This window comes from Camelus dromedarius, chromosome 1 (genome assembly GCF_036321535.1).
Source record: "Camelus dromedarius isolate mCamDro1 chromosome 1, mCamDro1.pat, whole genome shotgun sequence".
Taxonomy (NCBI): domain Eukaryota; kingdom Metazoa; phylum Chordata; class Mammalia; order Artiodactyla; family Camelidae; genus Camelus; species Camelus dromedarius.
In genome coordinates, this window is record NC_087436.1 from 114,956,396 (window position 1) to 114,965,720 (window position 9,325).

At 40.6% G+C, this 9,325-nt stretch overlaps 1 long non-coding RNA gene across 1 annotated transcript; it reads left to right on the forward strand.

Moving 5' to 3' along the window:
• Positions 1-1,213: 1,213 nt before the first annotated feature.
• On the forward strand, positions 1,214-5,146 carry LOC116156545 (uncharacterized). Its single transcript, XR_004140406.1, has 3 exons — positions 1,214-1,238; positions 2,661-2,737; positions 5,120-5,146. It is a non-coding gene; the product is annotated as an uncharacterized LOC116156545 (long non-coding RNA).
• Positions 5,147-9,325: the final 4,179 nt, after the last annotated feature.

A 9,325-nucleotide genomic window follows, 5' to 3' on the forward strand; every position in this document is an offset into this window, starting at 1 on the left:
GGTGTCCTCTGTCATCTCTGATGAGAACCTGTAGATCTGATTTCCAGCTCACCTCTTTTTCCAGCACCTTAGCTGGTTCCTGATCACAACCGTTCCAGCCCCATTTGTACCAAGGAAGAAAGGTTTGAACACTGCGTAGCATTCCCTTGGACTGATTCTAGGAAGTCCCTCGGCAGTTCTGAGGCTCCCTTAAGCCCTTAGGTGGCTCGCAGCAATTCTCATTCCCATCGCAGGGGTGATTCTCTGGGCACCGAGCTCTTTGTCTTTCACTAGGAGAATGTCTGCTCTGAGAAGCCAATCCCTTCTGTTTCAAAGGCTGAATTCATTCCTTTTGCTGCCTGAAATCTCGACTATGACTACACTTGCCTCTTTAAACATGGTAAATATCTTGCCCACAGAATCTGTGGAATTCTTGTCTCCTGAGACAGATGAAATTGCACTGGACCTGGTCCTCAAAAAGATGATTGTTGTGCTGGCAGGGGGACAGGTGGGATGACCTGAAGGTCTCCTCTGGCTCTAATTCTGATGATGTGATTCTAACCAGATGGGGCCAATGGCGCATTAGACGTCTATCGATGCTACCTCTGTGCTTTTCATCCTGGGTTTATTCTTCTGGTAACTGTATATTTTCTTTGGCCCGGGCTCTCCATTTGTGATGCACAGCATGTGCGTCACAAAAGCCTTTTGTGTCTCGCACGGAACAGGCTGTAAAGGGTTCCTGAAGGAACTGAGCAAATCGGATGTCTGCATCTACATTTTCATTTTCTGATGGAAACCCTGCGATCCTTCACAGATTACGGCTTTTAGTGTATTTTGTTTATTTGAATATGGCCAAAGACATGACTTCTTAATATTATGGTGTCATGTCTGTGTCTGAAGAAAAATAATAAACCATAGTACAGTATCACACCATGTATGGTTTTTTCCTTAATAAGGGAGCAGGGTAGTTATTAAACAGTCATTTAAAGACAGTTGGATCGTCGTTAGAGAAATATAAACTGCCTGGAGACCAGAGTTTTTTTTATGACTTTAGCAATTTCATATATTAGGCATTACATTTACTTGGAAATGTGCACTGTCCACAGGTTTCTTTTTCATCTGTACTACACTGGGAAAAGACGGAGTCTATTGATGCAAGAGCTGAGGGATTTCTCGGTGGCTCATTTTCGGGTTTACCAACATGGCACTGTCTCATCATGGACCCTGTCATGAACTGAATGCAGAGCCTGGCTATAGAGGTAGGAACATCTGTGCTTAGAACTGGGCCAGCTGAGCACTGGGCATCTTTTATGGTAGGACACATTCGATGTTTCCTAATTTTCCCGTATTGAGAAGCAACCCATGGTACTTACTGGTTTGGTCATCTTCTTGTGCTGGGGCCTAACGACACCCCATTGTATGTTGGATAGAATCCAAATCCCTTTGCCCAACATATAAATTTTTTCCTAATCAAACCTTAAGTTATCTTCTCTAGTCTCATTACGCTTCGATATTTCTTTCTGAATGCTAACCTAAAAAACCTAAAACCATTTGTCATCCCAAAACTAACACTTTCCAGCACATTTCAGTTTTTGGCTTACTCTTCCTTTTGTCTAGGTTTCCCACTCAGCTCATCTGCTCCTAGGGAACTCCTATTCATCCTTCAAAACACAAGTTAAGAGCCATTACCTTTCATTCAAAACATTCATCATGTATCTCCTAAATGCTGGATGCTGAGGTGGTTCCTGCCCTCACAGAGCTGGTTTAATCAAGTAGGAAAGGCAAAAAAGCTCAATAAGGAATTACAAGATGCACTTTCTGATAGGAGTTGTTCAAGGTGTCTGAGCTGAAGCACTAAAATAAAGTTTTAAAAAATGCTGTCTTGACTCAGTTTGAGACGTTGGCAAGAGGCCAGTTAGTTCCTCTTCCTGAGCAGCTGATGAAGTCTCATCTCCAACCACCTCCTTTTCTGGGCTTACACACTCTGAGCCACTGTAAACCTGCCCTCATGTCCCCAAGGCCAACCCCGGTGCCCTAGAGCTTGCTGAAGTTGTTCCAAGTAGCCAATCCTAAGCCTGCTTACCTCGCCTTGCCCGTTCCTTCCTAGCGATGCCACCGTAAAGGCATTTGCCCACAGCTCCCCCTTCTCCCTCCACCTTGTGACTCACCTGGGTGCTTCCCCACATGGCCCTGCATGGCGTGCTGTGTTTTCCCCAGGGAACTGAGTAACAAAACTATAAAACTCTTTCCGGTTTCTTTCTCTTGAACTGTGTCTGGCTTCACCATGCCTCTCCCAAGGTAATATGGTTCGAACAAGCAGGGCACCTACTGCAGACTGGAGAGGGTCACAGGTTGAGACCTGTTCTGAAGGACGAGTAGGGGTTAAACAAGTGGAGTACGGGGAAGAGTGATATGGGCAGAGGAACCGGGGCTTCTAGAGGAAACAAGTGTGTTACGACCTGAAAGAAAGGCTGCCTGAGATGTTCAGGGACTGAGAAAATGTTATTGGGGCTGGGTGTTGGTGGGAGAGAGGAGAGAGTGGAGGAGAGAGAGGCGGGTGGAGTCCAGTCATGGAGCCTGTGAGCAGTGGTTCCGTGAACAGCGGCATCGGGTTTAAACGTCCATCAGACACACTCGCACTGTTTTCTGTCTCTGTGCTCACACTTTGTCTCCTTCGCTAGACTTAAACTCCTTGAAGGAAGGAACCATGTCTCATTCATCTTCGTATCTCCAAGATTGACAGGTGCATTTTGGGAATGTGAGTTGAAGGCGTTATTGAATTAAATTCCATCCAGCAGACTGACCATGTCCAATCGATGGTATCAGATAAAGGACACGGAAAAAGCCAAACACAGAATACAGTTTTCAAGCCCCAGAAATGGATTGTCTTAGCCTTACAATGTGATGTTTTGCTAAGACTCTAGAAGGTTCTAATCCTGTCTCAGTCCTCACTAGTGTGTGATCTCAGACATGTGGTATAACCCATTCAACTTTAGTTTCCCCAGCCATAAAATTAATATACTACTTAGCTCAGTGGGATTTTTCTTCTGGTGAAATTAGACATTGAAGGCAAAATACCGAGTGTAATTGTAACTAATAGAATTAGGTACTTGAAAGTGCTGGTTCCCTTGCCTCTCGTTCCCAATCTCACTCACCCCTGGAATGCTGACTAGAGGCATTTTAAAAGTGTGTCGAAGTCAGCTGAACATTGGAATAAACCCTCAAACTAATGACATAATTGCCTGTAACTGTTTAGGGATCATTGACTTAAAACTATAAGGAGATTCAAAGAACTCCTTGCCCAAGTCCTGCAATGTACACAGGAAAAGGGTAAAATCCAGAGGGCATGACTTTCTCTGTTAGAGTTATCGTCACACCCTGAGGCCTTGATTTGTCTTGTCAGCTAAATTGCAGACTCCCTTGGTCAGAGAATATATTATCCTCTCTGGTATTTCACAGAGCCGGACACACAGTAGGTGCTCAATAAATATCAAACAGTGAAAAGGTAATAGGATAAGTGAGGGAGGGCTTAGCACAGTGGTAGCGTGTGTGACTAGCATGCACGAGGTCCTGGGTTCAGTCCCCAGTACCTCCATTAAATACATAAATAACCTAATCACTCCCCACCAAAAACAAAACAAAGCAAAACAAAAATAAAATAAAAAATAATTAAAGGTAATAGGATAAGTAAATTAACATCTTGAGATTATACAATTTAAAAAATTGTTGGCTTTTTGATTGTTGCCTCACGTCCAGTTCTGTGCCATGTTGATTTTCTCAATTATATGAAATTTATATAATGTAATAATTCTTTTTTCAAGTTTAAATCATTTCCACATAACCAGTAATTACTTCTTAAGACTAATGTCCGCACAGTATTTCTTTGACTCTATATTCTGAAAATGGAAATGATCAGTGGGTGAGTTAAGAAATTAGTGCCTGTTTTTCTTTTGACTGAATGAGATTTCTAGCAGATGTTTGAACTATTAACTGCTCTCACCAAGACCATATCAAACCTATATTATAAGAAGTATGTGAGAAATGTATCAACCATTTCTTTTCTCTGGCTGGGGGCTGCAGTATTTCACTTTACTTTGGTTTGTATCTACCAACATAATTTTATGTCCAACAATGGAATTAAGCTTCTTGGGAAGTAATGATAACCACAACTGGACATTTGAAGAAGCAGTTGGTTCAATTCTATTAGGATGTCTTTCATTAGGAGGAAGTTTGAAATAACACTCTTTAATGTTCTTTCTAGATATAAAACTTAAGCAATTCTTGACACTTGGATGATGAACGCTTCCCAAAATTCTATTAGTCAAAAGCTGAATAAACCCCAATATTGGCATTCTGGAAAATATTTAAATGGTTTCCTTCTAGTTATTTTAGCAATAATGGAATTCAGCTCAGGAAGTTTATGTTAAATCCAATCTCACTGCAGTTTCAGTGAGCTTTTCACCTTGACTGATGGATGATAAAGAGTCAGGGCCTCTTTGAGCTGGATTGTGCCTCTTTTTATACCCCCATCCATTCTGGCTAAAAGGCACATTTCACGTAAATGGAGAGTTTTATTTAACGCAGATCCCAATCCAATTTGGTTTCCTTGTTATCAGATCGGACTCTTCAGAAGAAAAAATATGGTAGTTAATATTTACAAATATTGACTTCAGGCCAGCCCTTTGGAACTTAAAAATATAGACTCTTGATTTTCCAGTGATAACTCAGAAGGAACTGTTTCAGTTAGGGGGTGCACAGTTCCATATTTATACTCTGAAAACTGGTATGTAGGAAAGTGCGCAAATACTATTAGTCAAATTATTATTAGCATTTTTGCAATACAGCATGCGTTTTTGTAACAATACCACACTCACAGGGGTTGAAGAATTGAGCAGCAGTTTTAAGCTTTGCCCTCACAATCTTGTTAAATTGGAATAATAAAATCAGTGTAGCTGTAATTACAAAATATAGCATACTTACGGAAATATCTAAGATACTGCTGCACACAGAAGAAATATGGGAGGGTGGAGAAGGACTAGAATGATCCAAGTTTCTGGGCAAGTCTTGTAATCTTGCTGTTCCTCATCTTTTTCTCTGTTCACTTTGGATAACAATTTGTTTTGTTATTTCTATAATGAAGATCAAATGTGACAGTGTTTGTGGAAGCAACATCTAATCTAGCAAATAATTTAGTCTTAACTGCTCAGACTGAAGTTGAAGGACAGAGAGACTTGGGAAGCAGAATCTGACCCCACATGATGCCTCTACTCCAGCTGACTGGTCAACAGATTGAGTACCTTTCATTTAACGTTCAGCATCAGGGTATGTGCAAACTCTGGAACTTCTCTTACTTGGGGCGTTCCCATTTCCTATTTGAAGAATTCCTATCTTGGGTCACATTTGTCTTAGAAAATTATCTGATCTTGTAAATTTATTTAGGCTGTGGTGTTAACGCATGAAGGTAGATGGATGCCATGTATCTTCATCTGCCCCCAGGGATGGCAAAACCTTTAGACAAGAAAAACATACATATATACATATATATTTATATAACATATGGAGGTTCAATTTTATTTACAGATATTGCAGAAAATGGGATTTTTATATTAAAGCAATTATGGATATACTTTAAGTCAGAAAGCCAAGTCCACATGAAATTTTAAGATAAAATAGAAAACTTTACATGAATCTCATGCTTTCTGTACAGTCCTACAGTTTTGTTTTCACAGGGGCACAAGGAAATTTCCTCTGTCATTAGGGGAACTTCAGTGGAAACGTTTCACAAACACTGATTAAAGTTGACTCCTCCAGAATAGTCTGTTTATGGGGAGGGTCTTAGAAGGCTCACTTGAATAAATGAGGACTCACAAGCACTTCAAAGCTCAGTGGCAAGAGATAGGTTCATAGGTTATGAATCTATACAAATTTCAGAAAAATAGAGATGGGAAAATTGATGAGACACAAAAAGCCAGAGAATGGAAAGGGAGAGTTAAGAAAGAGAACTTTCAGTTCACTTCAAATCACATTAATGTGGGTAATCATTTGACTTGCTCTTTTTTGGCTTAAAGTTTCTAGAATGAGACTGATCAACTTAAAGTCCATTGTTCTTCGGGGTGAATATCAGCATTTTTGGCTGGGAGAGTCTTGGTGGGGCTACTGTGTTGAAAGGGGTGCTTTAAGCTGAGTTGACATGACATGAATGTATTTTTGTTGTTCATAAAATAACGTGGATGGATAAACGAATGGAAGGAAAAGGAGATGTTGAAGACTGTGGTGGAGATATTTAACGTCTTTTGCCCCTTATCTGCCTTGGGCTATTACGACACTCCGGGATATTTTGACACTTTGGATACCTCTGGGAAGGTGGCTTGGTGCAGCAGGAAATTCAGACTTTGCTTAGTCATAAAAACGACCTGGGGCGATCGTTTAAATTTCACATGTTTAACCCGTATCTCAAACTTACCCAGTCAAGAGTTCGAGGTGGAGGCCTGGAAATGTATATTTGTATCAGGTGCTCCAGGTGATTCTATGACAAAAATACATAGAAAATACTGGTTTAGTAGAAAGAGATAGAAATTTTGAGCCAGACAGACCCACATAAGCATCCCAGACACTGACTAGCTGTATAACTGTGAGTACGTAAGCTTTTAGGTCTCCAGAATGGAAATCAGAACAATTTCTTTCCTACAGGATTGAACCAAACCATAGAAAACCATTCTGCCCATCACACCTGGCTCAAAATGGACACACAATACACATTTATTTCCCTCCATTCTTCCCCATGCAGGAACCCAATATTTTTTTTCTCCTATTTTCTTCCCTTTGCTGGCTGCTTAGAGCCATCCCATAACTCATGGAAGGTCGTGTTCTTTTCCTTCCATGGACATGGAGTTTGGGCAGCATCTGTATGCACAGTAACTGAAGTCGACATCCCCTGAGTCTGTTAGAACTCTGTATCAGCCAAATATCTTTGCTTATTTTGTTCTTTCCATCCCTGGAGGAGTGTTTTGATAAGTAGCAGATATTTCAGTATTTAAGTCCTGAGTAGTCTTCTCAAAATCAAACAAATAAAAAAAATCAAACCTAAAAGAAAAATTTCCTACCCCACCTCAGCATTCAAACCTTATTGCCTCACTCCTTTACAAAAAGATCCAAACTCAAAGAGGAGAAATATTAGTCCCTGGAGAGAAATATAGCAAGAGGGCTAATGTTTACATAGTAATAGAATAAAGTGGATATAGTTATTCCATTGACAAGGTAATTTCTTAAATGGAAATTTCAGTTGTATGTTCAACATACATTCCATAAAGATCTATTGAATACCGTTGGGTGGTAAGCACTGGTATATATTAGGGATAGAGGATTAATTAGACATAGATCCTGCTTTCACAGATTAAGAGAGGAGGCAGATATACAAAGATAAACACACGGTAAGAACATATTAGTGGCATGAGTACTTTTAACAATTCTTTATTTCTGTGGGTTCATACTAACCCATGTTAACTTCCAGGCAACTTTGGAATAAAAACAATTTCCCCAGATATATTGCAATTATAATCAACAATCTTCTCATTCAGTCTCAACAATACCATTGGAACAAAGTTGCAATCTGTATTCTACATGTAACAGGTTTTAACTTTCTTTTCCAATATATTTTATACGGCAGCTTCTGTTATTACTACTACTCACTGCTCTCCTCCAGCACTTATTAAATTCCTGTTCATTAATAGATTGCAATGTTTTTTTTAATCCTCCAAAGAAAAAAGAAGGGATTAATATTTATTGAAAATCAACGAGGTGCCAGCTTCATTACGCTAGTTTTCCATACTCAGAGGTACAGCGAGATTTGGGAACAAGAAAAAAATAAGATTACCCTCCAAATGCTAAACCACAAAGCCAGCACATGGTGAAGGAAATTAGCCAGCCCTAAAAGAAGCAGCCTAAAATAACAGGGTCGAAATGACTCAAGGGGTTATTCCAATCCGGCAGTAGGGACTGAAAGGGGTGCTTTAAGCTAAGTTCTCTAGCAAAGTCTGGGCCACACCAGCATGGCAAGGTTGAGTTGTGCACAGCAGTGTTAATAAAAAGAGAAGGGAAAGGTGCCAACTGACGTTATTCAGAATAGTGCAAGCAAGAGAAGGAAGCAGATAAAGATGGGGTCAACTATTCCAGCACTGCCTGGAGGAGGGGGCATCTCAGCCAACAGAGTCGGGTAGGCCGTTCTTACTTTGTCAGCCATCCCTGTTTTATAGACATCTAGAAGCTATCTTGGAGGACTTCCCTCAAAATCATTACACTCCCATCGTTTGACTTTCCACTCATCCAAGTAGACTTCTGGTTAAGACAGGTTTCTCAGCAGAGTGAGGGCAGAGAAAGCATCCACTCACGAAGATTCAAGTAATGTCATTCTTGGCACACATTTTTTTTCCTCATTAAAAAGTGTTACATCTTTATCTACTCAGTAAATTCGAGCTAAGATTGTCTCAATCCCCCATCCTGTGCCTTAAGGAGAAGTTTAATACTCTTCCTCATGTACCTGGGAATTCGCCACGGTAGAGGAAAGGGGATACACCTACATTTTTGGGGGCCACCTTTGGCTCTAATTTGCTGTCTTTCCTCATTTTGTGTCTTGTGGCTGTTCCTTTATCTTCTATCTTCCTTTGACCCAGGAAACTCAACCTCTTTCCTCCATAACCACAGGAAATGTACATTACACATAAGGCCAGGGTAGGATGGAAACTTCCCCTGCAGTTTTGAGATCATGACTCTTTAGGTCAGTGCAAGTAATTTTAAGTGGAGCCTTAGAAATCCTTATTTTCTTTCGCCGATCTAGTCATTTCTCTCTCTGCCATCCCTCTCCTCCCTTCTCGCCTTCCCTTTCAGAATTACCTACCTACCTGCCTGGACACACACACACACACACACACTCACACTTTTCCATTTTCTTTTGAAGCGACCTCAGCTTTCTCTAGTACCTACCCACAATTCAGTTGACGTTTTGAAGTAACTACCAAGGAGGGCCTCGTCACATTTTTAGATAAATTGCTGTGCCACTTCCCAGATGAGTTTTGAGATAGGGTCCAAGTTCAGATTTCCAATTACAGTAGCATTCTGTTATCTACTTCCAAATTCTGTGCATTTTGGTTAGTCTTTCTGAAATTGATCACCTCTGGGATTATCATGACCAGGTCACTGGGCTTCAGAGCAGGGACCTAGACCCAGGAGTTGAGGTCCTACTCAGCTTCAGCTGGACTGACCGCCAGACAAAATTCAGACTTTCTTCTCTGTTAATAGTTCCCTACATTTATATTTTCAGTTGTTGCTAAGGCTCTAGTTTCCAATGCAA